This window comes from Platalea leucorodia (assembly GCF_965183815.1).
Source record: "Platalea leucorodia genome assembly, chromosome: 8".
Taxonomy (NCBI): Eukaryota; Metazoa; Chordata; class Aves; order Pelecaniformes; family Threskiornithidae; genus Platalea; species Platalea leucorodia.
Genome location: NC_138830.1, coordinates 5,487,097 through 5,508,363, shown reverse-complemented (window position 1 = coordinate 5,508,363; position 21,267 = coordinate 5,487,097). Strand labels below are relative to the sequence as shown.

Genomic DNA, 21,267 nt, shown 5'->3' with positions numbered 1-21,267 from the left:
CTTTTAAATTCTAATATGTTCCCATCCTCACCTGGCTTGTCTAACATGAGGTGTAAGTGAGAAGGAATGTAACAACTGTTTACAGCAATCCCTTTAAGAGCTGGAAAGCTAAGCTCTCTACTCAACACATAGCTTGTCTCACGCTTGCTTCATGACCTCTGTCATATTCTGATCTCTGGGCTCCACCAAGGCTTATGCGATGGACTGGGTCTTGTGTGGGCTCACTGCACCGGAGCAACTGTGTCCGTAGGGGTAGCAGCCTCCCTCGGTGAAGATGATAACACAGCTGGAGTTGCAGCAGGCATGGTAAGTGGGAAATGCAGAAAGTCAGCAAATGTTGCAACAGGGTTGTTTTCATTGAAGCCTGGTCATTGATAGTATTTTTCATTTATAAGCAAGCATTTAAATAAAATGCAAAGCTCTTTACAATGAAACTTCTGCTGACATCAGACCGCAGTGTGCCAACATCTGCTTTCAGACAATATTAGTTCAGTTAAGCAGAATCCAAGGGTGATGCTGTAATGGCGTATTTCTTCACTGCCCATAGAAACAACAAGTTTATATATGTAACTTGGTATGAACCAGAGTGACGCCAATGCAGTTTGCTTTGTTACTGACTTACAGTAGATCTGCTGCTTCAAGGTAAACAGGATCAGGATCTCGAAGGAGCCCATATAATAAGCTTTTACCAAATGCAGTGTAAGTCTCAGCAAATTCGAAACTGTCTTTGCTAGTCTTCTGAGTCTCCTTCTATTGCCTGGAAATACCTACGGCACGAAGGCATTTCCAACAGGCAGATTATGTGGGTGCAGCATGTGGATAGCACAGGTCAGATTTTCAAACTGAAATGAGATTGTGCGGTCTCTATTTCACAGGTTGGTGCAGCCACTGTAAAAACAATGTGAGGTATCCTGCAGTTCTTGCTCTTTGCAGTTGGGTGGAACTTTATCTTGGTGGTTTGTCTGCTTTCTATTGATTCCTAAGGTTTGAATGGAATTTCAGTCGTCATCATTTTCAGGTTTATACAGTAGCTGCTATCGCAGCCTGGCAGGAGTGAGTTTATAAATTAAATTCTGAAGCGAAAAGCCTCCTTTCAGAAAGAATGTTATGGACAATTCACCTGCCTAACAAAAGCAAGGTAATTTAGAGTGTAAGGCCTCTTAACCATTGCAGGCGTCTCCAGTCAGATGCTTGCGAGTGTTGTATCATATTTGTTGCAAGCAAAACTAAAGAAAATGTACTGTGGAACTAGCAGCTGTAGCCTCTGTTTTTCTGTCTGATGGTGGAATATTGCTCTTTTAAAGTGGCTTGAATTTAATGTGACTGCATTACTTAATGGTAATATACTGTGGTTTTAAATGATCGTTAAGTCTAGTCTGTCCCCTCCTCCCTACTTGCTGGTGCAACCTTACTGTAAAATAAACTGTTTTCCTTCCAACACTTAACCCACAGGAAAACAATCTCTCCTACCAGCATCTTTTGCTTTGAGGATTTGGTGGAACAGATGAGTGCCAGGAAAACCATGGTTTGTTTTCGGAACATGTGATATAAAATGTTAGTGGAAAAGATTATACTATGATATGTGAGGCTGTCAAAGGGGACTGTCTTTGGTCCAGAGGCGCAGTTCCTTGTACCTCTGGACCGCATCCCTCAATCGTCTCTTTGGCAGGAGTGTTCAGGTAGCCCTCTCAGGGGCTTTGTGGGGGAAGGCAGGCTCTAACTGGATGCGAGACCGCAAACTACTGGCAGAAAGGTGCCCGTTGGGCATCCTCGATTGCCATCTTGGTTTCTGTCACTTTTGGTGTTGTGGCCTCCTGTCAGTCTCTGGACAGAGGAGGAGCCATGGGTGTCACAAGTGTACTTGCACTTGTTTGAGCAAAATTGTTGCATGTATATCTCATTTTATATCCTCCCCTCTCTGACCTCTTTGCTTATCTTTTCTATTTCTGTCATTCAGTATTGACAGAGAATATCTTAAGTTTCACTTGTGCAGTGGCTCTCATGATCTCCCTGCCGGGCACGACCATGCGCAGACAATAGACAAGAAATTATTATAAAAATATTATTAAAATCAGTTACTCTAAAAAAATAAATAGGAACATGTATCTCGAGAATCTTCCAATCTGGCTGTTCCTGTTTGTTGCGTTTATATTTGCCATTAAGTTAGCAAGTGGTCAGCCTCCTGGAAGCCAAGTTGCTACACGCTTTGCACTGGTCTGTCCTGCAGAAGTTTGTGACAGATCGTCGAGAATGACTTATGACAGCCCAGTGCATCATAGCAATCTATAGCAGAGATGATTATTCACAATTGGCATGATCACATCTAACGACTTTTTAAAGATATCATGTGGAGTTTTAGCAGCCTGTAACACGACATTCTTTCTGATTAGATGCTGAAAGGGTTATGATTCCCGTAACAAACTTTATGTAATTGTGACTAGAAATGCATTACTGCATCTCTTGTATACTTCACTCCATATTTTTATTATTTTACCCACACAAGCAGCAATACAAACTTAGAAGAAAGATTTATGAGTGAAATGGTCGAGCTCTTCATATAGCCATTACAAGGATTCAGTAACAGATTGAGCTGTCTCTTTCATTGTCTGCTGCAATTTGTCTTGTAATAATAGACTTCTATCAATTACAATGTAAACTTCCAAGCTGTATTTCTTTCTCTATTTTTTTTTTTAACTTGTTTGGAAGTTGAGATTCCCATTTCTCTTGAGCCCAATGGAAGGGAGGGAAGACTTCTAACAAAAAAGAGAAATGGTAAAACCCAGCGCCAAGAACAAGCTCTGCTGCAGTGCTGGTTTCATTGTTATTCACTAGTTGTCCTGGTAATCTTGTTCGAGGCCTGCTAGCCACCTGAGCTGGGCATGGAAGTAAATTAATTTCATTTAGTTTGTGTAATTCAGCCCTGAGACTTGTGCTTGGACATGCAGCTAGTGAAAGCATTACAAATTCTACAAGCAAGGGTAACTTTATTTACTCCTCGTGTACGTAAAATTGCTCAATGCAAAATGAGGGGTTAGTTTTGACTCTTAAACATTTTGTCATCAAGCATCAAGTTATTGCTGGTTTTACCAAGTGCCTCCTGCTGTTTTTAATACTTAAAATAAAAGCAAGAACGAGAACTGAACAGGGTTTATAATTTCATGACTGAAACAAAATCCTAGCATTGCAAAGGTCTTGCAAGAGGCTGCCATAATTAGGAAAGAGTAACTACAATTGCGCATCTCTGAGAAGATGAGTATTCTCAGAAGAGGTTTAAAAGTACGCAAGGAATGACCGGGGCAGACTTGTCAGGAAAGTCATCTTATGATGACATGGTGTTTGTCATCTTAGCTTAATCAATCATGTGAAGAAAGCTGAACACAATATTCCAGTGTTTAACAGGTTAAGTGTCAATATATTTAAATTTTACACTGTAATGCTTGCTGTAATGCAGGTGGAATTTTAAGTTCTTTTACATGGGCTGATGTAGATTACTAAAGATTGCATGCCTGGGAAGCATTTACCACATCTTGAGAGGCAGTGTGGTCTGCTGAATATAGTACTTGCCTGATACTTGAGATAAGAGCTTTGTTTTTCACCTGCCACTGACCTTGGATAGGAGTTCAATAACTTTTACCAAATTAGACCACTATGCCTCAATTTCTTGGTATATGAAATGTTGATAATGATAGCTCATTCCTTTGTAAAGTGCTTTGAGACCTAAGTAATTAAGTGTAAGATAATAGCATTGGAATGTGTGTGTATATAAAGGCAAAAAGCACACTACATGGGTAGCTAAAATGAAATGCTTATTAGATATTCATCAGTTTGTTGACTAGCTGTCAATCCCTTCCTTAACTCTGGTCACACACTATTAAAATATTGAACTATATAAAGATTCTAGTAAATGAAAATGTCAGCGCTTCCTACTCCAGGTAGATCACAGTTTACACTACAGAACTACTTAAAACAAAGGTGGGTGTATTTTTTGGTTTTTTTTGTTCGTTAGGTTTTTTAAACCATTGATTAAAATGGCATGAAGTCTGGTGGATCTTCTTGCAGTGAAAAATATTCTCTCATTCACTGTGAAAAAGAATTTCCTTCCATTTTCCTCTAGGAAATATGTCTTCCTGCAAAGAGTTATTTGATAAAACTCCGGATTAATGTCCTGTCTGCCATTATGGTCTCTTGGAGAGATGCATATTTTCTTCTTTGAGACTGAAGACCTGGACAAGCCTTACAGGGCAGTATATATCTATGAAACGGTGCTACAAATTTTCGTTCTTTATAGGTCCCTTAAAATAGCAAATGCCAAGCTTAAAACTCCTATGGATCTCTTACCCATAGAGTTGTCTTTAGTTTTCATGGATCTTTGTTTCCTCGTGGAACTAGATAACGTTTGAGTATTTGTGAGGATAGATTTAATTCTTAATGTGCTTATGCAGTGCTGCTGATAGCAAGGCCCTCACCGTTGTCAGGGGTTCTGGTGTTTTGTTTTCATATTTTGCCTATGTCCCTCCCATGCAGTTTTACCAAACATGGAATTTTTAACATGAAAATGTGTGAACTAGAAGGAAATACGTGATAATTCTGCATTAGCCCATAGGGAGAGTGGAAGAGCATGGCACAAAGCTAATTTATGTTCAAATTTCTCTGGTTTAGTGCACATGATCTCTTTATCAGGTTTTTTCCTGTCCTAGCACAGTCACTCTCCTGCACCAAGTGACTCTGTCTCACTAGTGACGTGCTGGTGAGCCAGTCCTGGCAAGGCAAGCAGAGATGGCTGAGTAGGCTGCTCAGGATAGAAAGGTACCTCTCCTCTGGCAGAAGGAAACCTTGTGATCATCCTCTGTTCCTAGTGGGACCTGGCCTCCTGTTCTTCCTCTGCTCCTTTTCAACTCCCAGGTAAAATGATCCCTCAGTCCTATACCTTTTTCTTTGGCTACCATACTCTTCCGTTCTTGTGGTTAAGAAGCACGGGCTGACAGCAAATATGAAGGTGTAGATGCTTTTGGTCCTTTTTATGGCAGTAAAGGAGCACTGGTGTTGTGTGAGCTCTTGACAGCTTGAGACAATCCTGTTGGCTTGGGATGTGCTGAAACCCTTCAAAGTTGTGCAACCGCTTGTGCCTGCATTCGGGGCTGTGGTAATGAGCGTCTTTTCTAGTACTTGTCAAAGTAATAACAGTGCTGTTGTACTACAGTGTCCAAAACTCTTCCAAGTAGTGAAATATTGAAAATGCGAGTGTGTTTTAAACAGCAAACACAGCTGCCAAGGTGTGTTGACATGGTTCATCTTGTCAGAAGTTGAGCAGACTGTGGCACTTCCTTCCTGTTTGTCCTGTGTTGAACCATACAGGAGAGACGAGCGGCATGAAGGGCTTTACTGTCTTTACTCCTTATGTGGCAGGTTGCTCATGACCAGCAACTAATGCTTGATGTTGTGTTAGGGAAGCAGTTGCTGCTGACATTGAACTTGAGATAATTCTGTGATTCTAAGGGATCCATAAGGATCATCAAGTTCAACTCCCTGCTCCTCATAGGGCTACTTAAAACTAAACCATATGACTAAGTGTGTTGTCCAGATGCTCCTTGAACTCTGACAGGCTTGGTGCCATGACCGCTTCCCTGGGGAGCCTGTTCCAGTGACTGACCACCCTCTCAGTGAAGAACCTTTTCCTAATGTCAAATCTGAACTTCCTCTGACGCAGCTTCGTTGCGTTTCCTCGTGTCCTATCACTGGTCACCTCCCCCCCTGCTGCCCACCTGGAGGAAGCTGTAGACTGCAATGAGGTCAGCCCTCAGCAATGAGGTCAGCCCTCAGCCTTCTCTTCTCTAGGCTGAACAAGCCAAGTGACCCAGGACATCTCAGCCAGTTCTAAATCAAATTGTTTTAATTCAATGAAATAGCAGGCAGTCTAGGTTTTAAGCAAGCTCAATATAAATTGATTATATTACAAATGCAGAAGCCCTTGGTTTAGATTAAGTGATCTGAGAATCCAGTAAGTATTTCTCTTTGCTGTAATTCTTTCCAACACTGAAGATTTCACAGTTCCTTTAAAACTGTTTTCAAAGGCTGCTTCAAGTGATTTTTTTGTTCAGCGTTAAGAGTGTTCTACTGCCCAACATGCATTTGAAAAACCCCCTTTATTTAACTTATTTTAGATGGTTTTGGATTTAAAGTCCTACTTCACTTAGCTGGACAGCTCTGCCCTTGCTAAAAGTGCCAGATGCATCTTTGTAGGGCATAGCAAGTTGTGTGCTTAACTTGTGTAGAGTGGTCCTGTAGGCAAGAAAGCCAACCCAAAAGGAGATCTAGAAATCTGCTCAATCTAAAATAAGGATGACCTTTTCAAATTTCCCCTCTCACTAGCTAAAAATCAGTACCTTATTTCATACGAAGACACTGCTGCTGTTACTGTGTTAGTCCTGTTAGTCTGCATCTCTTCACCTTCTTTGATGTTGCCTGTAGCAGGCTGGCATCAGGTGAGTTCATACCAAATGCAGCCTTTGTATTTCTCAGTGTAATCCTCAGTGTATCATCAGCCTCTGTCAGCTCGGAGTTGTCAGGCCTAAATTGGTGTCCCGCTGTCACTGCTGCGTTCGCTCTGATGCTTCTTGTGCAATCTGCTTCTTGGTGACCTTGGAAGCTGCTGTCACGGCACTGCCTGTTTCTGCCTCGGGTGGGGCCTGTGAAGCATCACGCTCTACAAATCCAGTTTTGGCCCTTCCGGAAGAAATACAAAAGCTTGACAGCACTTAAAGCTTCCTTGATGGCACAGAAGTCCAGGGAGTCTGTAAGCACAGAGGCAACTAAGATAATGCTGTTCAGGTCAAAAAGTAGAGAGGAAAATATGAACGATGCTGTCCTTGCACTTCAAAATCCATTTCACATCTCGTATCCATTCAAAAACGTGGCTTGTGTAGTTCTTCAAAAGACAGACAATACTTGTATGGTTTGGAAGAATATTAGAGTAGGAATCAACTGAAATAGTGGGATGGGGGTATTCAATTCTGCCAAAGTAGCTTGAGAGCTTACAGGAGCAAGAAAGAAGTATAGGCAGAAAGCCAGCTCTTCCCTTGGGCTGTCGTAAGAGCCTGACACTTCACTTGGTCATTTTTGGTAACCGGGAAGTAGCCCTAGATATGTACAATTTATTTAAGTAAGTACTTCAGTATGCCTTCCTATTTCTTATGCTTGGAAATGGTAGGTGATTTTTGTTTGGCTTTTTTTTACTGAACAATTTTAATTCATGCTTTGTGAGGAGCAAATTTGGATAAAAATTGAGTTTATAAAGAATGTTATATAAACCAAATGCTTTAGGCAATTTTATGTGGTTAATCAAAAGTATTTGCAAGGGAAAATATGCCAACAGACCTTTGGTGTTTAAAATTAGTATATTAATCAGAGCAGTTATTTATAGTTAGTGAACTGAATTGATTGGTTTTTTTTTTTCTGTGATGTCCTACACTACTTAAAACCAATTGATTTCATCCTGTCTTACTTGTAGGAAAAAGGGGAGAACACTGGTGTCTTGCTCTTTCAGTCTATAATTAGTTTATCAACTTTAATGACATTTTAGCCATGGTGAAGTCTTCTGATGTAACCTTTTAGCAGATTCTGGTGTCACTGGATAGCTGGAGACCTTCAGCACTTCAGTGATCTAATTGCCTTGATAATCTGAGAAACAAATATGTGCTGGTTGATTCTCCTGCCCTCCCCAAGCCTTAATGTAGCGTATAAATTTCACATTAGATTTCTAAATGTTTTAAAAGTAAAAAAACCAAAACAGAAACTATTTTAGGTATTTAAAAAAAATCTGTTTCTAATGTACAGTGTCAGCCCCTACATATGTAGGTCTATCAAAACTGTCATTGAATACTGCCTTCTGGGTTTGGTCTCGTGGTAATGTACCTTTCTAATCTGTCTCCTGTATTCTGCACTTTGATGGTAACTGATAGGTATCCTGACACTTAAAACAGATTCTGGTTTGAATAATAAATTATAGACATATATAGTCACAAATTAATACAGATGTAACATTGGACCTAAATACAAAATGTCACAGACCTGGAGCTGATTAGAAACCCATGAGAAAGATGAGTTGAATGTTCGTGTGTGCAGAGACTTACAAAAGACAAATGTAGTGGACAAAACACTGCAGAAGGTCCAAGCTATCTGTAATCTCTCAAGAAAAAAAGTTATGGTTAAGATAAAATGACATTATCTGTCCTAATGATGGATAACAGTTAGAGATTAATTTCAGTTGCAAGCAAGATCCTATGAAGGATTCAAAAAACTTGAAAGCATGGCTTCCTCCAACATTTCTGTTCTTTCTTCTTTGCCCTTCCCTCTGCATTCACTTCTCTCTCCACACACACCTAGCCTTTGCCTGTGTCCTCTGTAGGAACACCTTTCAGCATCGGTAAGATACAAACCTCTACAGATAAAAAGCCCTTTAAAGTAGCCACTGAAAGGCTAGGAGGAATAAAAGCTTTGTCATTTTAAGGTGGGAATGGTAAAACACTGATTGAAAAATCATGACTGGCTCTCACCTAGATATGACAGGATATAATAATCAGCCCATCTTGCTGATATGCTCCTGAGTGCCTGGGCTTCACAGCCATTAGTACAAAGCGACAGGTAGACAGACGGCAGTAGTGAAAGAGCAAACAAATATGTCAAAAGTAGATGAACCTAAGAATAACCACTTGAGAGCAAATTCACTCTCATTGTCTTTGGTACAAAAAGGCTGTTTACTTTGTACTTGCTGCAAAAAGTAGAAAATAACGGAAGAAAACTTGCTTTCTGGCTGCTAGCATTTATTTGATGTTGCTTCAGGAAATGTGGTAGCAAACCATAGCAAAGATGAACATTGTGCAGAGATGCTTGCAGGTACATTTATTCCTCCCCCCCATCAAAAGGGGACTTGAGCAGACCTCGAGTTTCTAGAAACACCTGGATGCTCTTTCATGACTCCCGCTGGTCTCTGTATGACTGTGGGCAAGTTTGTTTGGGTATCCAGCCTGCCTGCTTCAGTGCAGTGCAGAGGTGTCTGAGCTAATCAATTAGGCCAGGTAATACAGATGAGTTTAAATAGCCCACGGTACTATGGCTAGACTTTGGCCAACACCCAGGTCGTGCAGTTTTTATGTAGCCCTGTCTGCAACCCCTACATTAAAAAAACATCTAAATCACCTAGGGTTTTAACTGCGATTTGGCAGAATATCCAGCAGATCTTTTTAATCTTTGTTGTTGTATTTTGGGAGGTTTGCAGAGGGAACTTGAGGTGGTTGCTATGCATCTTATTCCTCTCTCAACAGGTAGCTCTCCCCTCTCTTTAACCTTCTTGCGCTTGGAGTCAGAGGTCAGGCACTTCTGTTCTCTGTTGTGCTTTCTCACCCATCCTCAGAAGAGATTGGACTGTCCTGTGTCTCCAAAGAGGTACAAATACTAAGAGAACTCTTCACAAACAAAGCTCCGTTGACTGTTGGTTTGTGCTTCAGTGGCATTAGTCTAACGTGTCGTTGCTGATTGCTTTTACTCTCATGAAATGTTTTTGAGGTGTTGACACTGCAGTGTTTCTTACGAAAGTGAGGGAATGGAACCTTCCTGAGCAGCACTTCAAGGATTATGACTGAGAAAGTCAAATTTAGGTAGCTAATTATTTTTGCTGACCTAAACACCTTTTTGTCACATGGACATGAACAATTTTTGACTGTAAAAGAAAAAAGTATACCTCTAGAAGTGTGCGTGTGCAGCTGTTCAGTCGGGACTGTATCTCGAAGTGTGATTTAAGACGTGGACAACGGCCTTTAAGAAATGATCTTGGCATCAAAGGAAGGCCTGTGGTTCCTTTCCTGGTTCCTTTCCAGCCCTTGCCTGCAATTCTCTCAAGCTGGATCTTGATATTTGCTTTATTCTGGAGCCTGTGTTTTAAGGCTTAAGAGTAGATCTGTTAACGTGTATCCTGTCATACCTCCTTTCTACAGGGAACCCCTTCCATCGTGTGCTGTGTGTCGCCTTGGGTGTCCTCTCAGCGCTTTTAAGGAAACAGCTATTTGTTGTTTGCCATAATCCACCTAGAAATTTGTTTTCTCAGGTGTAATGGCTGCAACAGAATTCTTCTATATAAATACTATTTTACAGTCATTTAACAGCATTCTTCAGTGCTGATGTTTATTTCATCTAAAAGGGGCAAAAGAGTTAATTACATTGTCTAGAAATGGAGACAGAATCTTGCCAGCAACCACGAGGCATTATTGCTCACTTCGATATAACTGAACTCACAGTAGTGGCAGCTGGATTTAATTACAAGTTTGCAACCCTGTGGTTTCAGCAGCAGCTGCTGAAGAATGGATAATGCAAGTAGCCTTCGAAGCCATTCACATTAGAGATAAAACCTTGTCATTCACGGAGACAGCTGACTGAACAAGTATTAAAATGAACAAAGATTTCCCCAGGGAGGTTGCAGTATGAGGTTTGTTTTTTGTCTCTCTGGCTCTTGCTCAGATATGTCAGGCATGCAGTATTTTATTCTATGTTTCCACCCAAAAATATGAGACTATTCACAAATAAAAGTCCTAGAGTATCTGATTGCTGAACATTTTGAACAGCAATGCGTGTGCGTGTTTTGTATTATGAGTGACTTCTGTAATGCTGAGCAGCCGAGGCTAAGCATCGGTTGTGTGATTAACATGTGGCTAAACAAGTTAGAAAGGAAATAATACTTATTGGATTTTGTTGTATTTTTGTAGCAGTCTTAGGAAGTAAGCATTATCCCTGCCTGAAACATGAGGAGGGAGAGGGATGGGAGAAGGCTGAACATTTGTTAAAGGCACCTTAAAGTTTCACTTTATTTGTTATTTTATTCAATGATATGTCAGTAATAGACTACCATGACTGACATGATGTGGAATAATATGTGGCTATTGAAATTATATTTTCACTTTTTTGGTTGATATTTTTCAGTTTTAGTGGAATAGAAAATCTCAAATTCTGAAGTGAATTTGAGTCTTGAAAAACTAAAACCGGAACCTACAACCTTCACGGACAATTCCAAATATTTTCCGAGTCAGACTGGAACAAGAGCTAGGTCTAAATGGTGCAGAAATTCTAAGTTTGATACAAATTTTATACGCCTAGTTTCAAACTTGGCTGTTTTAGTGCCATTCAGTACGACATGCCTTTTACACCTGAAAAACTGTTTGCTGCTATGATTTCCTTCTCCAGGAAGGCAAATCTGCCTCTTCTGTGTCACTAGATTACTTACATGCCAGTGTATCTTCAGGAGAAGACATTATAAAGCAAATCCACGCTATTTTGCGTACGTGTACAGACCCCGTGGTGTCATCTGTAACACAAGGATTTGCCCTAGCAGCTGTTTGAAAAATTTCCTTTCTAATGCTGTTGTATCCCTGGTAAGTTGCTACCTTACTCCCAGCAGTTTTGGTAGTATTTCAATGGTAATATGGGCATTTTAACCTATAACATTCTTTATGAATCTCTGAAAGTTGTGGTATAAGAAGTTAGTATTACTTGTGGGTAATTATCACTCCAGAATTTAAGTGTAGAAGAAAAAATGCCAGGACTTTATTTTAGACAAAAGTCAACACATTAATTGGGCGAAGCAAGTTTAACTACTCTTGCTTAAATTTCTCCTTCTCAGAAAGGCTTTCTAGCATCTCTAAAATAATTGTAACTGTACAGTACAAAGCCCAACAATTACAATCTTGAACTGTGGAGCAGGTTTTCAACTCTACTCAGTTCAGCCATTCCCTGCTGTCATTTTCCAGCATCATTGGTCACAGTCGCTTCCTAAAATGACTCCCAAATTCTCATGACTTCCCAAATTTTGAGGTGAGTAATGATTTGGAATACTGGAAATCCTTTTCTGTTTTCTCTACCATGAGACTTGCTGTTCTCTGAAAATAGGCCCCGTTTAAGGTATGTGTTGTTGGGCACATAAAAACCTATAACAGTTGGTCAAATTCCGGACTTGAGTGTTTCAAAGTCTCGCCTCGCATGGCATTTCTTAGGCCTGTTCTTAGGTGACGCCATTTTTTTTTATTTCCCCCCCCAATAATAATGAAGCACTGAATTACACTGCTTAAAGAAAGTGCAGCTTTTATTTGTCTAGGCAGATATCTGCCACTTCTGCTTTGTCACCTCTCCTGTGGAGGAAGAGGCAGCTACGGATGAGATGGTCTCTGGAGGTGCTAGCCCTGTGATTCTTTGAAATCCTTTCATTTCTGTTGTGTGTCCTGATCATTCTTCCTCCTTCTTTTCCTTATTCGTTTTCTTCCTGTCCTCGCTACTTTCCAAGCCTGAGGTTGTGACTTAAACTTTAGATCCAGTTATTTCAAAATTGTTTTCTGCTTCTTCAGGTACTTTCTAATAACGTCTTCTAAGTACAACCAAAGTTGAAAAGGCCAAATTTATTTCGTGACCACCTGGAATAAAAGTAGCTACTCTTGTTTTTAAGATGTTTGAGAGATTCAGATGGTGTGCATCACTTGTAAGGTGCTGAAGTGAGGGAAATGGTGTCTGTGCTATCCTTTTAAAAAAAAAAAACTTATTTCTAACCGTTTCCTTTTTTGTAAAATCTAATTGCTTTTGGTTCACCAAGAATTCATGGGCAATTGCTTTTCTCGCTATTACCCACACTGCAAGTATAGCTTTTGTGTTCAGGGTTGCTGACCTGAATCTGTTTTCTCTCACCATTCTCTCATACTGTTTTGGAGCTCAGAAAAGCTGACAGGAGTTAGGGGAGGCAATACTGATCTGTTAGATGGTAGATGTGTCTTACATCGTTTACTTCACATGTGCACCATTGAAATGCTGTTAGTATATGACATAAAGGCTAGCTGAGCGGGGTGGGAAATAGCCCATTTCAGTGGAGATATTTTGGGCTCGTCTTTCACTTGTCCCTCCGTATCTTCTTCCTACACCCCTGCCCCAACTAAAATGTACCTGCAGGTACAAGTGCGACTTTCTTTTTCCCCCCTGCCCCCAACTATGGCCTCTAGATCCCAGTGTTGCATGTATGCTGTAAATAATGTAGAAACTGTAAATGTAAGTTATTTGGGATGAGGGGAAAAAAGTCAAACTCAATATGATGTTAAGCCTCCTGAATATTTTTCTCATTTTGGATCTTTGTACCCTATGGAACATAGTCTTGAAAGTATGTGTAATGCTTGCTTAAGTGAATAGCCTTGTCTGCTCGTTGTGGTACTGGTATAAATAGGGACTGTTTATGTAAGTGGTGGTTTGCAACCTGGGGTCTGCAGTGTATCACTTCTTTGACCGTGCAGAGACCAGAAGTTGAGAGTTCAACTAAATACTCTTTTCCCGATTTCTCTCCTTTGTGGTTAAATATGAACTGGAGATGTGCCGTTGGAGCTCTGATTTAAAATCTGCTTTCATCAGCTTGAAGGTGATACTATATGCATGTATTTGGGGACTGAATGTGCAATTACTTTTGACCTTAGCATAGTAAAGCAACAGTATCCACTTGTAATAATCTTCCTTGAGTTTTATATGGTGCGTGAGGCAACAGGAAAGAGAATGTGCTATCACAATAGATAATGGATAGATGTTCATCAGAGGGCAAATTTAATAACTGTGAAATAAGTGAATATATTAACAATGCTTGCTAAATTCTTTGCATGGAGGGCAAATTCATCTGTGGCATGACTGTACAATTATCCATTGATTGAAGTGGAGTTGTACTTCACTTCTCTAGAGAATTTAGCCACAATTTGTTTCATGTTCCACCTCTGTTGCAGCCAAGTAAATTTGAGACGGAAGAAAATTGCACAACACATGGGGAAAAATGGAAAAAGAGAAACTGTAGGTGTAGCTCTAAGTGTTGCTCTCGTCATCATCTTTGTATTTCAGATAGCTTTGTGTGACGATCCATTTATCATGGCAGTTGTTCATTATTCTGTCAGCCACTTGGCATTATCATTTATTCTGACAAGTGCATAATAAAGCTGAGAGTTTTAGAGCTGATGAACTACTGTATATGTGAATAAATACTTTAGGATTTTTGGGTTGTGCAACTAATTCAATTTCCCTGAAAACACTTTTTTTTTTTTTGTTTCATCTAATTTTGTAAGAAAATGGGATGGCAAATAAAACAATTCACCAACAACTGAAATGCCATCAATCCTATCATAGACTATGGACAGCTTTTTGGACGTGATGGATAAAGCTAACCAGCAATTTAGAAAAGTGTGTGAAGGGTAACGTAACTCACTAAAATTTCGAAGAAAACTTTAGTTATCCATCAAGAACAGTTCAAACCGAGGTTTGGTCAGTACCTGACTCTTCTTCTCCCACTTTCTCAAAATACCTGTGTATTCTTAAATAAGCATTTGTAACATAAGCATGCTGTCTTTATTAAAAAAAAAAAAAAGTTATGTCTGACTTAGGGTATGCTACATGCATGCTTTTGTTGTAGAAGTCTAGCTGGGCAGTTAGTGAACTCCAGCACTTCGCAGAGTTCAGTTACTGCGTCCCAGGAATGATTCTTTCCACGTGCTTTAACCTTAAAAATAAATAAGGCTGTCTAAAGAAAAAAGCTTGATCTACCCCAAAATATCCAGTCCCCCATGTTTGTGAAGTTTCAGATGTACCTAAACATTTAAAAAAGTGAGATGTCCAGGTTGTAGTGAGGGAGAACTCACAGGAGAGGAACTGTGTGAGGTTAAATGTGCTCTGACATGGCCTCGGTTAACCAGAAGTTCTTGAAACAGGGCTCCTTTGCCAGTTTTTGTTATTAATTGATGTATTGCTCTCATGCCCTCTTTATGAATGGTCATTTACATAAGCTTTCAAAAATGCAAATTCAGTGCCAGTATCTTTTTCTTTTTTTTAATAGACATATCAAAGTATCAAGTGGAAAGTCTGTATAGGAACAGCACATTCAAATTTATAACCAGATGAAAATATACTATCAGGGTAGCATTGTGCTCTGGGATTCAGAAGTTGAATATGCTTGGTGTGTGGTTCATCATAGTGCAGGTTATAGTCCAGTTACCTCGCACAAACATTTCTGGCTGACCTGCAATGCAGTCCCTTCTGTCTGTACAGTTCACTGGATATAATACCATGACTTTCATTTGCCCTTTATCCTGACACAGGTACTTAGTAACTATCACCTGATTTATTTTATTGGGCTTGTTCCCTTCCAATATCAAATTTCTTGACTTAGTAGTTTTAAACAGGTCATATTTTTTGGCTCTGTTGGGAGGCCCATATTTCTGTCACCATTTCGAAGGTTTTCTATGCAGTCATTATTAACTTTATTCAGTGCTAACAGGAAACCTGTTAAATTTTTAACTAGTAATGGTGAAGAGCTCTTGCCAACAAAGCATGCTATCTTGACAAATGTGCCAGTCTCTTCCTAATGACAGTCTAATGTCTGTAGGCTAAATTAGTTGATGACTTACACAGGTTTGATGCACTGAGGCTTGAGGACAAAGGATGGGTTGTTATACTTGGCCAGAAACCACATCAGTGTGGCTCACGTGTCTTCCATTGTACGCCTTCCTGGGGGAAAGACAATACATATAGCCTCATTGCATGAGAGCAGAGCGACTGGACGTTGCTCCAGTGCTGTTGTGTTGGCATCCCAGTTGAGGGACAGAGTGGCCTTCCTTTCTCCAGCACTGTCTAGAAAGAATCCAGCACCTTTCTGGAGTCCTTTTGCTGCCAATACAATGCAGGATCATCTTTCATCCACTTGCAATGTCTTTCCTCGCTTTCCTTCTGTGTTAGTCTTGCCAGATGTTAGCATAATCCATGAGGCTCGGTGGTAGGTGGCTTTATTTGATAGTCCCTAGGACATGGGCCAGGGTGTGTTGCAATCTCCTGTGGAACATACGTCTTCTGCACTGCGTTTTATTGCACTGGAGTATGATTAAAGTGGGTACAGAAATTCTGGAGAGCATGTGTGAAACACCTCATCTCCTTGCCAAGCCAGGAAGGGCTTGTTGCTGCACCAGCAACTCAAATCTGCAAAGGCAAATGCTAAATGGCATAGTGTCCTCTGGCCTGTTCCTCCCCGAGTCTTTCATTCCACTATAGAAGATTGTCCTATTCTTGTATTCCTGTCACTCAGCTCTTTGGGATTAATACATAAGTGCTTCCTCAGAGGAGCTGAGAGCTATATAGGCCTTACTATAGGTCTCCAGGCCTTAAAGAATCCACAGCCCTTTTTAAGGAAGCGATGGCTTTTGAGTGTACCCACCAACAGAACTGCAGGAACACTTTTTCTTTATGAGCGCTTGCCCCATCTCTGCTTTTGCACAGTCTAGCAGAAGATATTTTCATTGCATTTGGCCTCTCATACCCTCTGTTTGAAGGTTTTGTGTGGCAGGTATTTAGCCATGTTTAATCTCTACATCAAGTTTATTTTATTTTTCTAGAGAAAACGAGCACTTAACCTTCCAACAAATTATATGTAAGAAAATCAGATCAAAACCAGTATGTTTTTCTGATTGTTGCAATCTGCAGCCAGCTTTTAGGTTGCAAAAATAGGTCTCAGTGTTCAAAAGTACCATATGCACATATTGACACGAAGGAAAAATCTGACTCAGTTGCACATCAGGCCCATGTCAAATGGAGGCAGTGGAGAGGCAGTCCAAATGCAATGTGGGAAGGATAAATTGACAGCACTTTTCTGCGAGGGAGCACGCTTTATGCTGAGAACCTACAACTAAAGGGTAAGAAGGATCACTAGGATGGTGGTGTGTTTTTGGTTGAGCTCCTGTGTTGTTTTCCACAGGATGATGGTGGATCATCCTAATAGTATCGTGATTCATTCTTCTAGCTCCTCTGAAAATGAGATACTTAAGTGTAAAGTGAATGCTTTGATATTCATCTAGAGACCCCGCAAGCAATTTATGGGAAGTCTACATCTGCAGAAAAAAGCGTCGTCATGTGTCCGGATAGATGCAGAGCCAGTAGTGCCTAATAGGCGAAGATTTTTCCTAAAAAGTTACTTCTTCCTCCCATTTCTCCTACCTCTGCACGTGTGGTTATAGAAAGGCTCGTGGTTGTGTGTAAGTAACTGAACCGGTAACAGTCAGCCTCTCTTGGGTTAGTTACTAGGGGTGAGCCTGAGGCACAAGGGCTCTTTACTGTTTTTTCCTGGCTCCGTTTCTTTCTGATTTCAAGGTTTTAATGGCTGGGACTAGTGTGTGGTGTTTGCATTCCTTCGTTAGGAGTATTCTAGGGCAATGTTGTTTTTTTAAGATAAAAAGCAAATTTGAAACTAGTGATGAAAATCAAACATCCCCCACAATGAACCCACTGATGAAAATCAACCAAAAAATATTCTGACCTCATAAATGTGGAGAAGGTAGATGAGTATTTCTTCCTTTTCCTGTCTCGTTACTGTCTGATGTTGCTAGATGAGCACAATAAACCTTTTTGTTAGTTCTAGTAGTGTGTGTCTTTCTCCCTCTTCCTTCACTATCCTGAATCAGAGTATTCCTCTCTTCTTAGCTTTTTATAACACTGCTTTTAAAAGTCAAAATATAAACTGGTCTTCCTCAAAGTTTCTTATGACCGTTTCTGCTGAACAGTCTATTCTTGTTTTGGATAAACATGAAGATTTTGACATGCAAAACATGCCATATTTTTCAGATTACTTTCTTTTCTCAAATGGCGTAGTTGCGCTTCTGGCCACCTCCTGGGCATAACAGCAATGTCTAGACCAGCAGATGCTCCAGAGGGGCTCAGACACCTGTCCTACCTCTTACCACTGCTAGAAATAGCAGCAGGTAAAATTTATATTCCTTTTACAAGTGTGGAGTAATAGGGGTTTTCTTGGAGGTTGAAAAGGAACAGAGCGAGCAATTGCATTGAGCTCCAGCTGAGCTCTCAAAACGCTGTTTGAGGATACTGGCTGTTCTAGCCAGAGACTCCCAACTGTCCGATCCGGGCATCAGGGCACCCTCTCCGCACCCTGCCTAGCCTCGTTGTCCTCCTGGGCTCTCTGCTGAAGGCGGTGTTAGCCGTTCTGTAGGGTGCTTGCAGCATTTCATGAAGAGGTAACATAAAGGTTGCTGCATCTGGGCTTACAGGGAGGAACAAATATTACTGAAAAGTAGATGACTGATCCTACAAACTGTACTGCTGACCACAGAGGGGCTGAAACGATTCCCTAAAACTTCTGAGGTTTTTTTCACATCTCTGTCCTTGGCTTGTTTGGCTTGTTTTATGTCTGTGGGCAAGCAGCCCCCAGGTTTTTCCTCATCTTACCTATCTATGAACTAAATGTTATAAACGTGTTTTTTGTTTTTTGTTTTTTTTTTTTTTTTTTAAATAATTACAAAGCCTTTCTGAGCCTTGCATATTTTCTTTTTATAAAGAATTTTACTTGTATGGAGAAACACTCATTAAAAGCCTATTATGTTCACAATGAAGGAAGTAAGATTCTGTGGTTTAAAAAAACACTGCTTTCAAAATTCTCTTTAAAGTATTGCAACAACTACATTAAAACTGAGGAGGTCTATTGATTTAATGCACACAACAATATGATATTGTGCTATGTTTAGGTTTCTCTTTTAGTAGGAATGTATTATTGATTGTTTTCATTTTGACCAGATGGTAATGACTAGCAAAGTAAATCTACGCAAGTTGCCAATAACAAAAAAAGTTTGAAAGCTTTCTTGCCATTTTGCTTGTAGCGTACTCGTAATGATCTCATTCTTTCTCGTACTTAAGTAAAACATTGTCTTCATCTTATTGAGAAGAGATTTAAGCTTAAAATGCAAGTTTATATAAATGGCAATACTTTTTAACTTGCTGTTATAATCCGTAAGTAGGAAAAAAGTGAATGTTGCAAATGCTTGAAGAAACTTTGGCTGAAATTACCGTGACTTACACTCTTTTCAGCCCTGCTGACTTCTAGGGAGGGATGTGAGGCAGCAGAGGACTTGATGCACGGTTAACCTCAATAAAATAGAGTATCGTCTTGATTCTTAGATACTTGCAGGCCCTACTGAAGTCACCGGGAACTCTTCATGAGGAACAATGCAACTTCAGGTTAGGATGTGTGAACCTGAAACAAACTCTCCCAGCAGAATTTGGGAGAGCAGGAGTAAAGTGGTAAAACACCATCTTGTATACGATGGATCTGTCTGGCAGGGTCCCCCCTGACTGCTTGCACCCTAAGCCTGTTTTGAAGCTTCATTATAATTTTGGCAAGTGATGTGCTGTCACCGTGGAGTAAATGAGAAATTATCACCTTCTAGTAGAAGTGATGCTAGACTTCACAGACAACTTCTGTTCTCATTGGTTTTGTTTCTGGGGAGAAAGCATGACTGAACCTTTCTGTCCATTGACTCCAAGCTGGTGCCCAGTCACCATGGCAGAATAAAAGTACATGCTAGCTCAGGTGGAGAGAATAAAAAGTAGTTGGATAGAAGGGGAAAGAGGAGTTTTGTCTTAAGTGGATAGCAGTGTAAAGTGATGTGGAATGGCAGCTCTGCAATTACGTGGATCTGGGACTATGTAGACAGAGGGAATAGTCCTGGAGCCAAAGGAGAAAACTAGGAATAGGAGCCAGGAGAATGGATGACTGTTTCATTTTTATTCTTATTATTTATAACATTAATTTTTTTTTATAATTCTCCCCCCCCAACTGAAGCCAGAAAGTTAGTGGTTTCTCATACAAACTAAGGTTCTGCTCTTGGCAGTGAAATGCAGCTACAGTCATCTATCTAGGATTTTGGCCGAATGGCTTGCTTAACTCTGCCTGTCTGTCATCAGCATCCTTTAGTCTGTGGCAGAGTGAAACTGGGAGTTTGACTTCAGAGATGCTTGTTATGCCTGGCATGTCACTGTTCATGACAGATCTGATGTACTCATGTAGCAATTAATGGTGGTGCAGATTTTCTTTTGGCACCATCATGTTTCATGAGTTTTCATCATCCTGTACTTCGAAGTGAACAAAATACTGAATATTAGAGACAGTGAGGACTAAGATTGCAGATGCCTTTGCAAATAGCATGAGAGAAGATGCGTAGGGCTGGCCAGGCAACAATATTTGTGTTCTGTGATTATTTTTAAGATCAGAGTGTTCTTTTGTGCTCTAATTCACAACAGAGCACCAAAATTCAAGTGTTTATGGACCTGAAGATCTCTGTTATTCTGCTTTGGGTAGAGTACACGTCTAACTTTAGAAGACACCTGCTCTGGCAGGTGCTGAATAAACCTGAAATGATCTTTGGCACTTCCACGACACTCATCAATAAAAGGAAGAGCTGTTCAGTCGCACAGCACGACGTGTCCTTGCCTCTGCACAAGCCTTGCAGCTTGGCTGTTTCAGGGCCCTGGCCAGCATGGCTTCTAGACATGGGGGACATCTGTCTCCCAAGAATGTCCCTGTTCTGTGACTGGAGGAAAACCCTGTGGTTTCTGGGTCCATAACCCCTCCAGATGGGCTATTATGGGCTGTCGCAGACCAGGGATCTCTAGCAGCCATCCGCATGAGCTGCTGAGCAGCTATGCTCTTCACTAGCATATGCCTCCTCCGTGTTTCATCAGAATTTGATTTCAACTCATGTGTTTTCTGTAAGATCCTTATTTCAGTGAATGATCTAAAAACAAACAAGCTTGCTTTTCTTGGAAAATTCTCAATAGCCTTTATTGTATTTTTAATTCTGCTGAAGTTTCTGGAAGATCTGAGTGTCATGGTCTGCTATAGTGGGCCTCTTATCGCCAACAGGATGGACTTAGTACAGCATTAAAATCTCTTCTGCTGAGAATATAACTACATTTTTTTAATGTAAAACTAGTAAAATAAAACACAAAGTAAACCACTTTACCTCTGAATGAAATAAAGTATATGTATTTAGGCTAAAATATGAAATGTTTTTAAGCAAGATACAGTATTCAGCATCTGTTCACATAAAAGAAGGCAGTAAAACAAAGATAACTTTTATCTTCACCAAATAACAAAATCCACAGTGCTGATCTCACTTAAGCCTATATAAATAATTACTCTGAATTAGTTTTGGGTTTCTGTTTATTCTGCAATGCGATTATCAGACAGCTGTTTATACGTAATTGTAGCTTTATAGCCTAATTCTGCTGCTGTTGATGTGAATGTCAAACTTAGCTTCCTTCAGTGGAAGGAGAATTGGACCCGTAGCTTACATCTTGAGTGATACATAAATACACAAGTTTTTACTTTATAAGAATAAATTGTTGCAGAAAACCTTCCTGTCTAGGTTTTCAGTGACTAGAATGTGT

General features: G+C 40.2%; 1 protein-coding gene across 1 annotated transcript in view; it reads left to right on the top strand.

Moving 5' to 3' along the window:
* Positions 1 to 21,267, top strand: part of LOC309593852 (uncharacterized protein) — a gene marked incomplete at both ends in the record, with an annotated part of 202,307 nt that overhangs the window by 17,526 nt on the left and 163,514 nt on the right. The window lies entirely within an intron of this gene.